Here is a 15,085-nt window from a genome sequence, read left to right as displayed (position 1 = left end):
CTCCATGTCGCTACATGGAAAGGCTATTTTCGGTTATTTTCGTCAAAAAGTCCTCTATAAAGGCAAATTTCTCCTACTACTAGATCCAGGAGTTCCCTTGTCTTCTGGATTGGGTTCAAATTTACAAGGCTACAGAGTTGAACTATAGTGGCCGTAAGCACTAAAATTGGGTCGGCTGTACAACGACGGTTATAAATATAAAATGTGTTAGGCAGGAGCAGCAATTGATCAGGGGTTAGAGCACCTTGCCGTCCCCTTGCCATCAGACTAACCGCGGGAGGTCACAATTATTTATGAATAAATTAAAATTTTGAAGGAATGAATGAATTGATATCACAATGACTTTTTTTTCATACTGTGATTCCTTTGATCAAAACAAACATTGTATCATACTTTTTCAAAACAAAAACACAGTAAAGGCAATTTTTTTCTCTATCAGTAAATTTTGTCGTTAACTAGATTACAGGCATAGGAAATATAAAATCAAATCTTTTATACACGCAATGGCCAACGAATTAGAAACCTGTGAGTTTTTCTTCCAAATACCCACTCAAGGGGAAGTATGGAAACCCTTTTTATACTGCGGGTGATACCTCATTAGAATGCTATTAAGAGGAAAGTATGTAGTTGCATTTCACGACAATTACAGCAGAAAGAGTCGCGATGGCACAGGGGACAGCGTCTTTGCCTTCCAATGAGGTGAGCCGGATATGAAACCCACCGATGATTGGTAGATACGAATTCCGAATCCGGCTTGCACCGACCACAGTGCTAACGCAAAATATCCTCAGTGGTAGCCAGATTATGGGATAGAGTCCCCCTGCCATCTGGATAACCGTGGGAGGCTTTCGTGGTCTTCCTCCCCATGTAATGCAAATGTGGGTTAGTTACATTGAAAAGTCCTCCAAGAATGCAAATTTATCCCGATACTTGATCCAGGAGTTTCCTTATCTTCCGGATTGGGTTCAAAATTAGAAGGCTATGGAGTTAAACATTGGTAGTCGTAAAAGGTTTATCCGACCTCTTCTGTTTACATTTCAAAATGGTGATTTTTCTAAGTTAATTTGAATTTAAATTAGTTTGGAATTGTTTTAAGCCCTTTTCTACAGAATTGCTAACGTATGTGATGTGATATTTGGTTTTCTTGGACCTTAATACTTCAATTTGCAAATACGTCAGTCCAACATGGCGACCACCTTGCATCTGTGAAACGCCGACTCAATGTTTTTCAAGATAATAATCGGAACTTTACTTTTGGAATTAATACTCAGCGAGCGAATTCCTGTCCAGGAGAAACTCCTGTGATTTAACATTTCTTGTTGAAACTGGTGAGCAGTCATCTTACCTAATTCCGAACTTTATATTTTCATTGTAAGTGCTTTGTGACTACTATTAGATTTGACTATACTGAACACTAATCGCTACTTACTTTCTGAACTGTTCATTGGAGTTTATAACGCTCTCTAAACTGTTATTCAGGCCCGTACTTAGATATGAATACTAATAAGCATTGGATGTAAAACTGTTGAAATCCTGTTTGTTTACAAGCTGGCCTCACGTGACTTGTGTTTGTTTTGATTCTCCGGTCCATCATTCGATCGATTGATACCTTGCTGAATTATTTTCCCTGTTATTGTTAACCGGAACCAACGAGCTACGCTTTGCTACTTATCAACTGGATTGCTCACAGACGTTCTACAACTCATTTATTTTGATCACTGTGATTCGTTTCTCTTTACTATTGTCTTTTAGATTCTGTTTGTCGAAGCACTGCTGTGTTGTCGGCTCGTTGGATCAACCTCCATGCTGCGAGCGTTTGTTTTGATTCCGCAGTTCATCCATCATCTGTTGACAATTGGGCTCCACTTGCTACGTGTTGCCTCTCATTGACGCTGTCGTATATATTGGATCTAAACTATTTACTAAAGGACAGGCATGTGTCGCGTTAAGCAGTGTTCGATCCTTGAACGGATTAAGAATAGTGGACCTCGATTGCTCAAAACTTACTGGCAAGACACCATGCAATGAAGAAGCAATGAAGGAAATGATAAGAATGCGACAACTGGGAACTCCAGAAATAAATTTAATTTAATATTTATTTATAGATCTAATGAAAATTATTTTGCTTCCTTCGTTATTCTAATTCTCATAATAAATATTTTGATAAGATATTATTGTTAGGTACGTATAAAAACTTTGAATTTCAGATAAAAGGTTCTGAAAAGAAACTAAAATAAATCTGTAATTATCTTATCTTATCTTGTAATTAGTATTTAAAACCAATTACATAATTTTAAGCACAAAACTAAAAAGCAGAAAACAAATAATCTAAATAAAGAAATAGATTCTTAAAAACTGCGTTTTTGTAGTGGAGAATAATAATTGAAAAATAAAAATTTTAAAATTATAATTAAAACAAATAATTTTAAACACAAAACTTCAAAAGCAGAAAATAAATAATCTAAATAAAAAACATATTTCTAAAAACCACGGTTTTTGTAGTGGAGAATAATAATTGAAAAATTAAAAAAAATTATAATTTATAAAAAAGGAATAAAAATATAAAATAATGTTTTTCAACTTCATACATATTCCTATGATCTTAGAGATCGTCATTAAAATTGGAGAATCTGAACTTTTAATAGCTTTGAAAAATAGGTCTATAATTATAATGAGAAAATTCTTGAGTTCTGGAATGCCAATATAGACATATAACCTTGCGAATGAAGTGAAGCTATTGTACATTATGTCACAAGGTATACCTCAAAGACGGGACCAGCAAATGTAAACGAAGGTGTAAACAAAGCAATTCGGCAAATTAGTCCTGAAGAAACTAACATCGCTGCAAAGCTCTTCAAATCTTGCTTGTAAGATTTAAAGCGAAAAACGTGGGGGGGGGGCATGAAATACATAACAGTACATATACACATACATGTACACATTTTTTTACTCATACACATTCAGATACAATTACAGATATACATACACATATTCACATGAGCACACATACACACACTAATATAACATTACTCTTATGTATTTCATGCGCCCCAATTAATATAGTACTTAAAAAACCAGATACATAAACTTAAAATCTTAATTAATATAGATAGTGAGGAATAAACATCTCTCTCTCTTTTTTTTGTAGATGAATTTGGATTGTTGACCCTCAAAATGAGGAGGCAGGCACAATCTGGAATATATGGAAGAAAGAAGAGTGGTCGAAAAATTGGATCCTTTAATGTTAATTAAGAAAATAACATTAAGAGTGAATCAATATGTTCCTGAAAAAAAATTCTTTGTCGTCAAATTTTACAACATTTCATTCCATAACTTTGAGGACAAAAAACTAAATATTTCTTTTACTACTCAAAATATACTTTATATTCATAATCAGCATGAAGAATGATAGATGCAGAATTTTTAGGAAAACCGTTTAACCGTCGAACGTAAAGTGAAAAAAACTGAGTACACTGAGTACAGAATTTTTAAATAACAAGTTCATAATAAACAAATAATGTATAAACTAAACCAAGTATTGAACCAAAATTTTGGTGTATTATAACAATATTCTTTAGTCAATATCATCACAATGCCTTCGACAGAGTATAATTTGTTTTTAAATAAAATAGCCTTTTATAGGTAATATAAAATATTTTTGTGCATTGCCAAAACAGAAATTGTTTTATTTACGACAGATCTTTTGGTATTGATATCCAAGTTATTTTTCGAATAGTTGATCTTTTGGGAATAGATAAAATATTTTTTTTTTAAATATTTCCATTGCATAAAGATCAAAGTTCAGCCATATTTCAAAAAGATGAAATATATCCGTCTCGTATCAGTCCCCAGATAGTTATAAATCGTAATTTTTCCACGGGGTCAAAAATGTACTCTAATAGGTTCACTCAATCACAGTTATTGACTCTCAACTGAGAATAGTGTTGTATTTGTTTCTGAATCTGTTCGTAAAGTGTAAGATTAAAAATGGTTCGAACAACTCGTTAGGGAAATATATTTTTCCCCAAGCCGTAGAAAACTGAAAATAAAAATTTTTAAACTATGCTCAGTTCGTAATTTAAAACTAATTAAATCCCTAACTTGAATCTGTACTGACTTTTAGAATACAAACTTTTTATTGTTCAAAAAGTTTCAAAACTTATTTATTGAAAAATAAGAGGTTTTGTATGTCAAAAACATAAATTTTAGAAAAAGCATAAGTTTAGTTTATGGGTTCGTAAACAGATGGCAATGATGAATAGGACGAATGAAGTTCTTTAACTTAAACAAAATAAAAAATATTAAATTTTGTACAGAATTTTTTTTATTCTCATTTTCTCAAAGATTTGAATATTTCGGGAAAGGTTTTAATGTAATAACTTTTTATTAAATACACAAGGTGGGAGTAAATACCTTTTGCAAAATATGTGGCATGTTGGTACCTAGCCGGTTGTGCAATATTTACCATGCAACATTAAGTCGCATTCACATCTATAGGGCAGAAAAGAGTAAAGTTAAAACGCTTAGAGCGTGGACAAGTCATTGTGTCTGACAGTATTTTGCAACTGGCTATGTAGCACCGTTCCAGCTCTGTTTTGCAACACTTGACTTGGTCAAACTCATTATTTTAACGTGGACTGAAAAAAAAGCATTATTTTCAAACGTGTTTTTATTTATCTGAATATTTTATTATTTAATGTAAATAAAAGAAATGTTTGTTCAATGGAAAATAATAATACAATTTACTGAATTTTAAAAAGATACGAATAGGAAGAAAATAATAAAAAGTACTACTGAGCTTAAGCCTTTTTAAAACTTGATATGTAATAAATATGCGACTGTACACAGTATTTTCTGTTACAATTATTCTAATGCACAATGCACACGATTAAAAAAATTTCTCTTCTAATTATTAAAATTGTTCAAAATAAAAATACTTTTAGTAATTCACACAATTTTGTGATAATTTCTGTTTGAGTTAAAGTCGTGAATATAAAATTGAATACTGATATTACTTAAACATTTACAAGAATGAAATTAGCCCAGAGCTCACCCCAAAACAAAATTTGTAGCTTAAGTCAAGTAAACGCCAGCTGATACATATAATCTCCCTTGCCAGAAGAGTTAATGTCATTTTCGACCAATAACGTGATCCGGCCATTTTGAAATTTAATCGCTCGTGAAAAATCAGGTTTTCATTCGTCATGTGACGTCACGAGCCTTATGTCAGGCCTCGTGTAAATGGGATGTAATAGCGCTCCGAACCAGACACTTGTGGATTTAACTGAGAACTGTTGTTGGCAGTTACAAAAATTATATTCGAAAAATTTCTAAAAAATGTACGTTAGTCATTTATGTGACAGAGTGAACTGAGAAACGACATACGTAGCAGCCACTTTACGCACTTGTTGTCAGTTTTTCTTCGATCGAAAAATCAGATTGTACAATTTTTGGAACAGAGAATTCGCTTATCCAAAACCTATTGCATGTTAATGTTGAAATTCTAATCTTGTGCTATTTCACCTATAAGAAAGAAATTCTATACTAAGTTTTATTGAAATTATTGCAAGCCTGCGTCTATAACCCCTATTAATTTGAAGAAAAAAAAACTAATAATAAATGGACTCATTCTAGGTATTTTTAAAATTTATATACTTTTTTTTAATCTTTGAAAAATGTATTTATTATTTGTATATAATATTTACAAAATTATTAATTGTTTCAACATTTATTTTGATGTTAAAAAATAAAAAAGTACTGTACGGAAACCATATATAAACTCATTATATTTTATGAATTCTTTATAAAAAAATATAATTCTAAAAATTTGGGTGTATTTAAGTTACTTTCAGATTGAAATAATTTTTATTCGAAAACCGTTCCTTAACAGTTTATAAGTTAAAGTAGAAAAATGTAGAGAAAACATGTAAAATTTCAAAAAGATTTAAAAGTAGAGAAGAAAAACAATCGAAAAATTGAAATAAATTTCAAAAACATAAATTAAAATTTAAAAAAAAATGAAAATAAAAAGCCGAAAAAAATATAATAAAAAGATTTAATCTCGTCAACAGTTCACAATCCATATAGCCAATGAAAAGTATATCAATACAATAGTGTGAGAAGCACCAAAAAATTATTCGAAATGAAAAAAGAACAAGTTACGCAATAAATTCGAAATAAAACAAAATAATATAAAACAAAAATACAGGTTATGCGCGGTAAATGAAATTTACATTTTTTTTCTTCATTTCTTCTTATTCTTTTAGTCCTTATTATGCTATATGTATATACTTATATCTATATCTAGCTATATAAATATACTATATATATATATATATATATATATATATATATATATATATATATATATATATATATATATATATATATATATATATATATATATATATATATATATATATAGTTCAAAACGAAGATAAAACAAAGGAAAATTACAGACATATGAAAAAAAGGGGGAAAAGAAAAACAAGGTATTATTATACTGGATAATTTAAAGAAGTTGAATATAAATAAATTCAGAAAATAAATATTTATTTAAGAAAAAAATATTGAATGGAAAAGAGAAACATGATTTGCCTGTTTTGCACATAAATTATCCAGCATTGTATAACCTTACATTCCTTTCGGGCCCATCCTTGGTAACCAACAAATCAAACGCACTTTATCAATGCAGTAAGAACGGCACTTTAAAACAAAACTACTCTAGTTACGCTCAATTGCGCTGTTGTTTTCATATTTTGAAATCTGGCAATCGTGTTACGAAAATATTTTTTAAATCATTCTTGAAAAATTTCCCGTTTATGTAAGTACATTTGAATTCGCTACTCACTTTAGAGATTATGTTTTATTCTGTTTTTTCTTTTTATTTTATTTCATTTTTTGTTTTTACGTGTTATTTTTACTTATTGGGTCCTATTTTATTTGTTGTAATTTTTGTAAAAAAATTTTTTGAGTGCTCCTCATACTATTGTATTGATATAATTTGCTTTGGCTATATTGATACAATATCAGAAAGCACTCTTTTTTGCGAATATAATCGTGTGGGCTGATGAGAAGGTTATATATTTTATTTCCCAGATTTTTTAAAAAAATATTTTATCCTTTTTTCCCCCCAGTTGTTTGTTATTTTTTTATTATTATTTTTCTTTCCCCTCCCCCTTTTTTTCATATGTTCCGTAATTTTCCTTTGTTTTATCTTAATTTTGAACTTATCTAATAAGTTCTGTTTACTTGCAGCTTATGCGCAATAAATGAAATTTATTGTTTTTCTTAATTTTCTTCATGTTTTTTTTGTATTTATTTATTTTGCTGTATATATCTTTATATATAAGAAGAGAGTGGAATGATAACACATTGCCAATCACAGAAGACTTCTGGTTAGTAACGCACAAAACAGCCAATCAAAATTGTGAACGCATGTGTGGGTAAATGAAATAATTCTTAATAATGCTGTCTGTAAAAATGTTACAACTAAACTTACCAGCTAAATCTTTCTGCGATTTTTATTTTGTATTGCATGTGTGAAATATATATATATATAAATTGTGAAAAACCAAACAATTTATGTAGCAATAACTTGAAAAGTAATCCACAAGGCTCCGAATCATATAACTTCGACATATGATGAATCCTTCAATAAACAGAAAATATATTAGGTCTAAAAAAGAAAAGCAAACCAAACAGGATTTTATTTTTATTATTTAAAGACATATATACTTCAGGGAAATTACATGTGAAGAAAATACAAATAATGCTAGCAAATATTGGATTTAATTTTGCTATTCTTGTTCTGATAGAGTGCGCTGGGAATTCTGTACATATGCCAGAATGAAAAATATAGGTTTAGAAAAAGAATTGTTACAAAACTGCTTACTTACGTTAAAAAAAGTTGTTATTTTGAACTTTTATAAAAAGTAAACATCAATATGCATGCATATTTTATTTTGATGCAGTTTGTTAGAAGAAAATATTTAAAAAAAAATTGTATTGTTGATGGTAAGTTATTATTCTAATAATGTTAGAATAGAAAACATATCAGGTACATTATATTTAGAGTGAAATATATTAAAAAGAAAGAGCTGAGGAAAATATTAGGAGTAAGAAGAAACAAAGTGTTGAATGACTGACATTTCAGTCATCATCAAAAGATGCTTGTATTAAATGGTAAATATTTCGGTCATCATCAAAAAATACTTATATTGAGTAACTGATATTTCAGTCATCGTCAAAAAATTTTTCTATTGATTGGATGATACTGTAGTCATCATCGAAAGATGCTTGTATTAAATGTCTGATATATTAGCCATCATTAAAATATGTTTGAATTGAATGGCTGATATTTCTGTTGTCATCTTTATTTTGATGCAGTTTGTTAGAAGAAAATTTTTAAAAACATTTTTCAAAAAAAATTGTATTGTTGATGCTAAGTTATTATTCTAATATTGTTAGAATTGGTAACATATCAGATACATTATATTTAAAATGAAATGTGTTAAAAAGAAAGAGCAGAGGAAAAAAAATGAGGGTAAGATGAAACAAAGTGTTGAATGGCTGATATTTCAGTCTTCATAAAAAAAAATTTCTATTGAATGGCTGATATTTGAGTCATCATCGAAAGATGCTTGTATTAAATGTCTGATATTTCAGCCATCATTAAAATATGTTTGAATTGAATGGCTGATATTTCTGTCGTCCTCTAAGCAAACTTTTTTCATTATCAGTATCGTGGTACAATTTTAAACGAAAATGCTCGGGTAACAAAGTATTGGATCCAAATAAATCAGTGATACACTGCAAACACATTGGAATTGTGTCAATTTGCTTTGAATGAAATTACATTTAAACTGTGAAATTAAATAAATATAATATAAAATAGCTATAATAGTATGCCTGTTATTATTTTCATAATTACTTTAATGCCTAATATGATCTTACTGACTTTTATAATGATCCGTCAAACATGAATGATGTTTTTCTCTATAATATATGAATTTAATGAAATTAATTAATTTTAATTTAATTAATTTTTTCTATAATGTATAAATTTATAATGATTTCTGACCTAAATAAATTGATGATCCTTATTGAGTAAATCATGTGACTTCTTAAAGTATACATGATAAGTATAGCGGTAATAGAATTGATCATACTTTCAATAAACTGTAAGTTTGTTCATACTTTCGTAGACGTCGTTAAACAGTAGTATCACTATTAACAACTGGCTAACAGATTTTTCCGAATTAAAATATTCCAGAAGCGTCTTGAATTTCGTCTAAATTTTCTATTATTAACCATTAGCATTGAAACTTGATGCTAGTGTTAGAAAACCACAGGCTCTATCTAATATCCCTGAGAAATCATGAAACTTTTCCTTAATCCGGGCACTAGGAAATCGAAATGTTTATTTAACTCAAATAATCCTTCGGCATATCAACAGAAGGCACCTTGGTATATAGAATACGAAAATCCATTCAAGCCTTAAGAAAAGCATTAAATGTTTGTACTAAGTTTATCACCCACTCATAGGCATTTTAAGTCTTATCTTTTCTTGAATGATTTAGTTAAATTACGAAAAAAGAATTTTAAGAAATTTGTGTTGTTGTAGCAGAATATTATACTTCAATTGGTTTTAATTATGATACCTTAAAAAAGAAGGAACTGAAAGTAAAACTACCACATTTTAAGAAGTTTTTTTTCGTTACAATCTTTCTTGCTTTAAATTACGGCAAAAAATACGATTTTTACTTTTATTGCTTAAAACTTCGGATCAAATTAGTGTAAAAAGTACCAGCACTCAGAGTGACGGTGCTTTTTACCGTTAATTCATTTTTGCTGGAGCATGTTAAGGAATAAAATATTTGTTATTTCACAATTTTGACAGTTATAATTACCATAAAATCACTGAATCACTCAGATTAATAAATTCATGCCTTAAAAAACATTAAGCAATAAGTTTGTCTTAAACTTGGATACATTTTAAATCCTTTCTTTCCATGAACGATTTAAATAAATTAAGAAAAGGAATTTTAAGAAATTTATGTTGTTGTGACATAATACCATATTGCTATTAATTATGATTCAATGAAAAATAGGGAATTGAAAGTAAAACTACCACACATAAAAAATTTTTTTTGTCGTAATAGCCTCCAAAGACTCGATCTTTGAATAATAGCAGAAAATGAGATTTTTGCTCATACTGTAAAAAATCCAGATCAAATTGATGTAAAAAGCCCTGAGAGTCGACTGTTCCGTTTACCGTAAAGTCCATTTTTGGCAGAACATGTTATAGAGCAAAATATTTGCTATACCGTAATTTTTACTGTAATAATTAACGTAAAATCATTGAATCACTCTGATTAATAAAATACCAGCCTTTTGAATAAACATTAATTGTTTGTACTAAGTTTCATTTTATAAACATTTTAAGTCCTTTTATGAAATTTAATTAAATTAAGAAAAAAAGAACTCTTTAAGAAATTTATGCTATTGTAACATAATATTATATTTCAATTGGCATTAATTATGATTCAACGAAAAAGGCGAAAATAAAAGTAAAGCTACCACTTTTTAAAATATTTTTTGTTCTAATAGTCCCAAAGATCCTAGCTTTAAATAATGGCAGAAAATGCGATTTTTACTCAGACGGTAAAAAACTCCTGATCAAATAACTGTAAAAAGCACCACTACTGAGATTTGCCGTTCCTTTTACAGTAAAATTAATTTTCGTTAGAACGTGTTACGGAAGAAAATTTTAATTATACCGTAATTTGCACAGCTATAATTACCGTAAAATCAATGAATCACTCTGTTGAATAAATATTACTGTAAACTATTTAACGATAGAAATGGATTTTATAATAGAATGGATTTTCCGGTAAAATTGATTTTATGGATGATGTACATAAAGTGCCAGTACTTTATACTGATTTTTTTACAATGTAGAAACATAAAGTTTAAAGGTAAGTGAACTCATCATTACAAAATATATATTTCTGCTTTAAAGGAGGTCAACTATTTAAACTTTGTATACTTTTAGTTATGTTTAATTATTACAAAAAATATATTTTTATCACTTTTTGCATACTGTAGGCTAACTTTATAGTGTATATACACTATAAAGTTATCCTGCAGTATGCAAGCTTCTCATTTTAATCTTGAAAGAAAGTTCACCAGAGACAAATGAAAAGGAAAGCCATAAAACTCTCTAAGATGAGTTCAATAGAGATTCTTCCTTTTGAATTGAATTTAAACTGAAAACTCCGGACACTGTAAAAATTTTGGTGTATTATAATGACCTTTTTTTTTTGTTTAGTTAAACTTAAAAAAAGTTTTTGTGATGCCTGTACTCCCATTATTTACTTACATTTTCACTTTTATAGTTTCTCTTATTTTTTTTTTCATTTATTAGTTTTTTGTTCATTTTGTTTCATACTATAATACGCATTATGATTAGTATATGCCTTCATTGCAAAAAAATTTCGTTTAAAAATCAAAGCTCGTTTTTGAATAATATATTCGTAGCATTTCGTTCGAACAATTGTTATTTTGTCCATTTTATATAATTTTTTCAGCGATTACTACAATTCTATATTTAATGGTGCATTTAGGAAAAATTAAAGTTAGTAAAAATACTAAAATTTTCATTTTTCTACATCATTTGACGGGAATTTTTAAATGAAATAATATTAAGAATGATCTTACATTTTCTTAACTTTAATTTTTTGATTTTTTATTGAACTTAGAATTAGTAATAAACTCTGAATATCTTTAGTAGAAAAAAGTACATTGTTACAAAAAATAAACCAAAAATAAGACGGTTTTACTCAGTAAGTAAAAAAAATATCTTTTCAACAACGTATTTTAAGCAATCACATGTTAATACTTTGAATTCTAAACAACTTTTAATAAAAAAATGAGGCACGTAGAACATATAAAAGTTCACAATGATCTTTTGCGTATTAAAACATGTTAAAAATCTTTCGAATTTAATTAAAAATATTTTTAAACAAATATTAGTAAATTTCCAGAACATATAATGAAGAGGACCAGAAAAATTAATGGAGATGTCAAATCTTCATCGTAGGCAGTCCAGGCATGGCGTAATATAAATAAAAAATGGCATATTAGAAATTGTTTTTGAAAAAACGTAAAACTTTCAAGTAACTTGCAAGAAAATTATTTTTTGTCTAAAATAATGTTAAAAAGGTATTACTGTTTTTAAATTTTTATGTATAAATAGTGTCATTACTTGTCGTAAATAGAGTACACGAATTAGTATTTCAGTGAGAAAAAAACATATATTTTTCAAATTCCAACTAATCAATACTGAAGTCAATCAAAATGTAAACTAAAATTTTAAAAAAATAAAAATTACTCTCTTTTTCAAATAAAAATTACTAGATTTTATTTCACTTAAGGTATCCAAAAAAATTGTTCTCCCCAGTATTAATTTTTGATAAATTGCGTGTAATTTACCGAAAACTAATAATAAATGTGCAAATGATCAACGAAACAGTTTATAATAATTTTGTTACCAACTTTGTTTCGATTAAAATCGATAAAAATTCATTAATTTCCAAAACAAAATATTTATTCGTTTTTCTTATAAATATTTGCCTGTGATAATTAATGGGAAGGTTTTTATAATTTCGTTTAAAAAAAAATGAAATATATATTACGTCAATGATTAAAGAAGATTCCGTGTACAATATCAAAATTTAATTAAAATTTTTGAAGTAAATAAATTTAAAAAAAAGATTATAGTTTAAATTCTCGTTAAAATTTAACAAAAAAGTTGAAAACTTGTTAAAAAAAAACTATGTTTGGTTGACTTTGTACACATTCTTACGGAAAAAATATTCTACTTTGCATTTAAAGAAATTTACGTGAATTTCGTGGTGTTGTCCATTAATTTGTACTATCAGCTTCCTTCTTTTAGGAAAACGCCCAGTATATGTAATAGGAACGAACTTCAGCAAGATTATCAGGATTTATTTCTTTATTTATTTATTCATAATTAGCTTGTTTATTTAGTGACGACGCTCATTATAAGGCACGTTAGAATCAGTATATAGCTTCATTGCTAAAACATTTCGTTTAAAGAAAAACCATGATTTTAATAATGTATTTGCATTAATTCTGTTAAACAATTGTTATTTTGTCAATTTTACACAATTTTGGTATGATTACTACCGTGCTGTATTTAAAAATGCATCTAGTTTACCTAAACGCTTAAATCGGCGGCAACTGTGTAACCAAACTTTTTTATAGTGCAGTACATTTTCGACTGTGTAGTTATTAAATTGGAAAAGTTAAATTTAATTTTATAATTAATGTTCTAGTTTAACGATAGATATTTTTTCACCATTTTTTGTTTCAAATATGTTTAATTTTAATAATTAAGAATCCTTTTTCTAACTGTATATTTTTCTTTGCTACACTGCAAAATTAAAATATACAGAGAGTACAAAGAAATGGCACTAGTGGTGCAAAGAAATAGCACTAGTGCTATTTCTTTGTTCTATAGTATTGTAATGTTTATAATCATACAGATGACATCTAAATGTCATCAGTATGATTGTAAACATTGGCTACATTTTATCTTTTAATGATTGAATAAATAAATTCATTAAAGTTGCTTCCTATTTTAAGAATTACGATTCTTAATAAGATGCAGGTTAAAAACAAGAGTAGAAACATTTTTCAAAATTCAATTTAATGGAAAAACAAGTGTAACATTTATATTTAAAAAATATTGTCTCGTATTTCATATTACATTTAATTTTTAACATTTTCATAAAATTATACTTAGTTTTACTGTTAACGTTTTTACACGTTAAATATAATGTAATAATTCAGTAATCCCCTTTTTAATGCTATATTTTAGCTAAGTGACAAATAGAGTAAGATAATAAAACTTTTGATATCTTCAGTTTCATAATAGTCCTATTTTATCTTTTAATGTAAGTAAAAGATGAACACAAGCTCTTAAATTACAACCTATGTTAATAATTGTGTTCTCTTAATAAGAGGCATTTTGAAAACAAGAGTTAATATTATCTTTAGAGTTAATTTAGTTAAATTAGTTGAGCTTGTGTTACATTTATTAAAAATTAATTTACTCTTAATTCACATTACATCTAATTATTAACGTTTTCATTAAATAAAATATTGTTTCGCTTTCAGTTTTTTTAAGATGTCAAACACGATTTAATAATACAACAATCCTTTTTCTAATGGCATATTTAATTTAAATGACAAATATAGTAAAGTAATAACACTTCAGGTATATTCTGTCCGATCATTAACACTGGTTACATTTTAGTTTTTAATGTTTCAATTCACAAAACCATTGAAATCATTATTTATGTTAACTTATGTTATTATTACTTATTATAACTCTAACTTTATGTTACATCAATTTCATAAAAAATTGCCCTTAATTCTCATCACATTTAATTATTATTATTTTATTAAGAAAAAATCATTTTACTTTTCGCTTTTTAACATGTTATATAAGCTTTAACTATACAATAATTCATTAGCTGTATTCTTAGCTGTATTTTTCAGTGAAGTAACAAATAGGGTATAGTAATAACACTTCAAGCATTTTTTTCTATGTTTATACAAATGCTACTGACATTAAATCTTAAATAAAACAGCAATTATTATTAAGCTTTTAAACAAAAATTACTTTTCTTTGTGTTAATTTAGTAAAAAAGTTCATTACTTAAAAATTCATTACATTTATTTTTTCGTTCAAAGATTTAATTTTCACATTTTATTTATTATAAATACTTTAATTTAAATATTGTTTTTACTTTTAGTTATTTTTAACATGTTAAGTAAGCTTTAATCTAACACTATTTTTTTCTAACCGTAAATTTTTAATGATGTGGCAAATCGAGTAAGATAATAATAGTTTAAATATGTTCATTTACTGAAAATAGAGCTAGTTATATTTAACTACTAATAAGAGAATTAAAAACACTTAAATAAATTTCTGTTATTAACCACGATTCTTAATAAGAAATACACGAGTCGATATCTTCCTCAGCTTTGATAC

The sequence above is a fragment of the Parasteatoda tepidariorum genome, chromosome 2 (assembly GCF_982258835.1).
Source record: "Parasteatoda tepidariorum strain Cologne lab strain chromosome 2, Ptep-v5.0, whole genome shotgun sequence".
In the NCBI taxonomy this organism is placed as follows: Eukaryota; Metazoa; Arthropoda; class Arachnida; order Araneae; family Theridiidae; genus Parasteatoda; species Parasteatoda tepidariorum.
The sequence above is the reverse complement of the archived record's forward strand: the minus strand, read 5'-3'. Positions refer to the sequence as shown.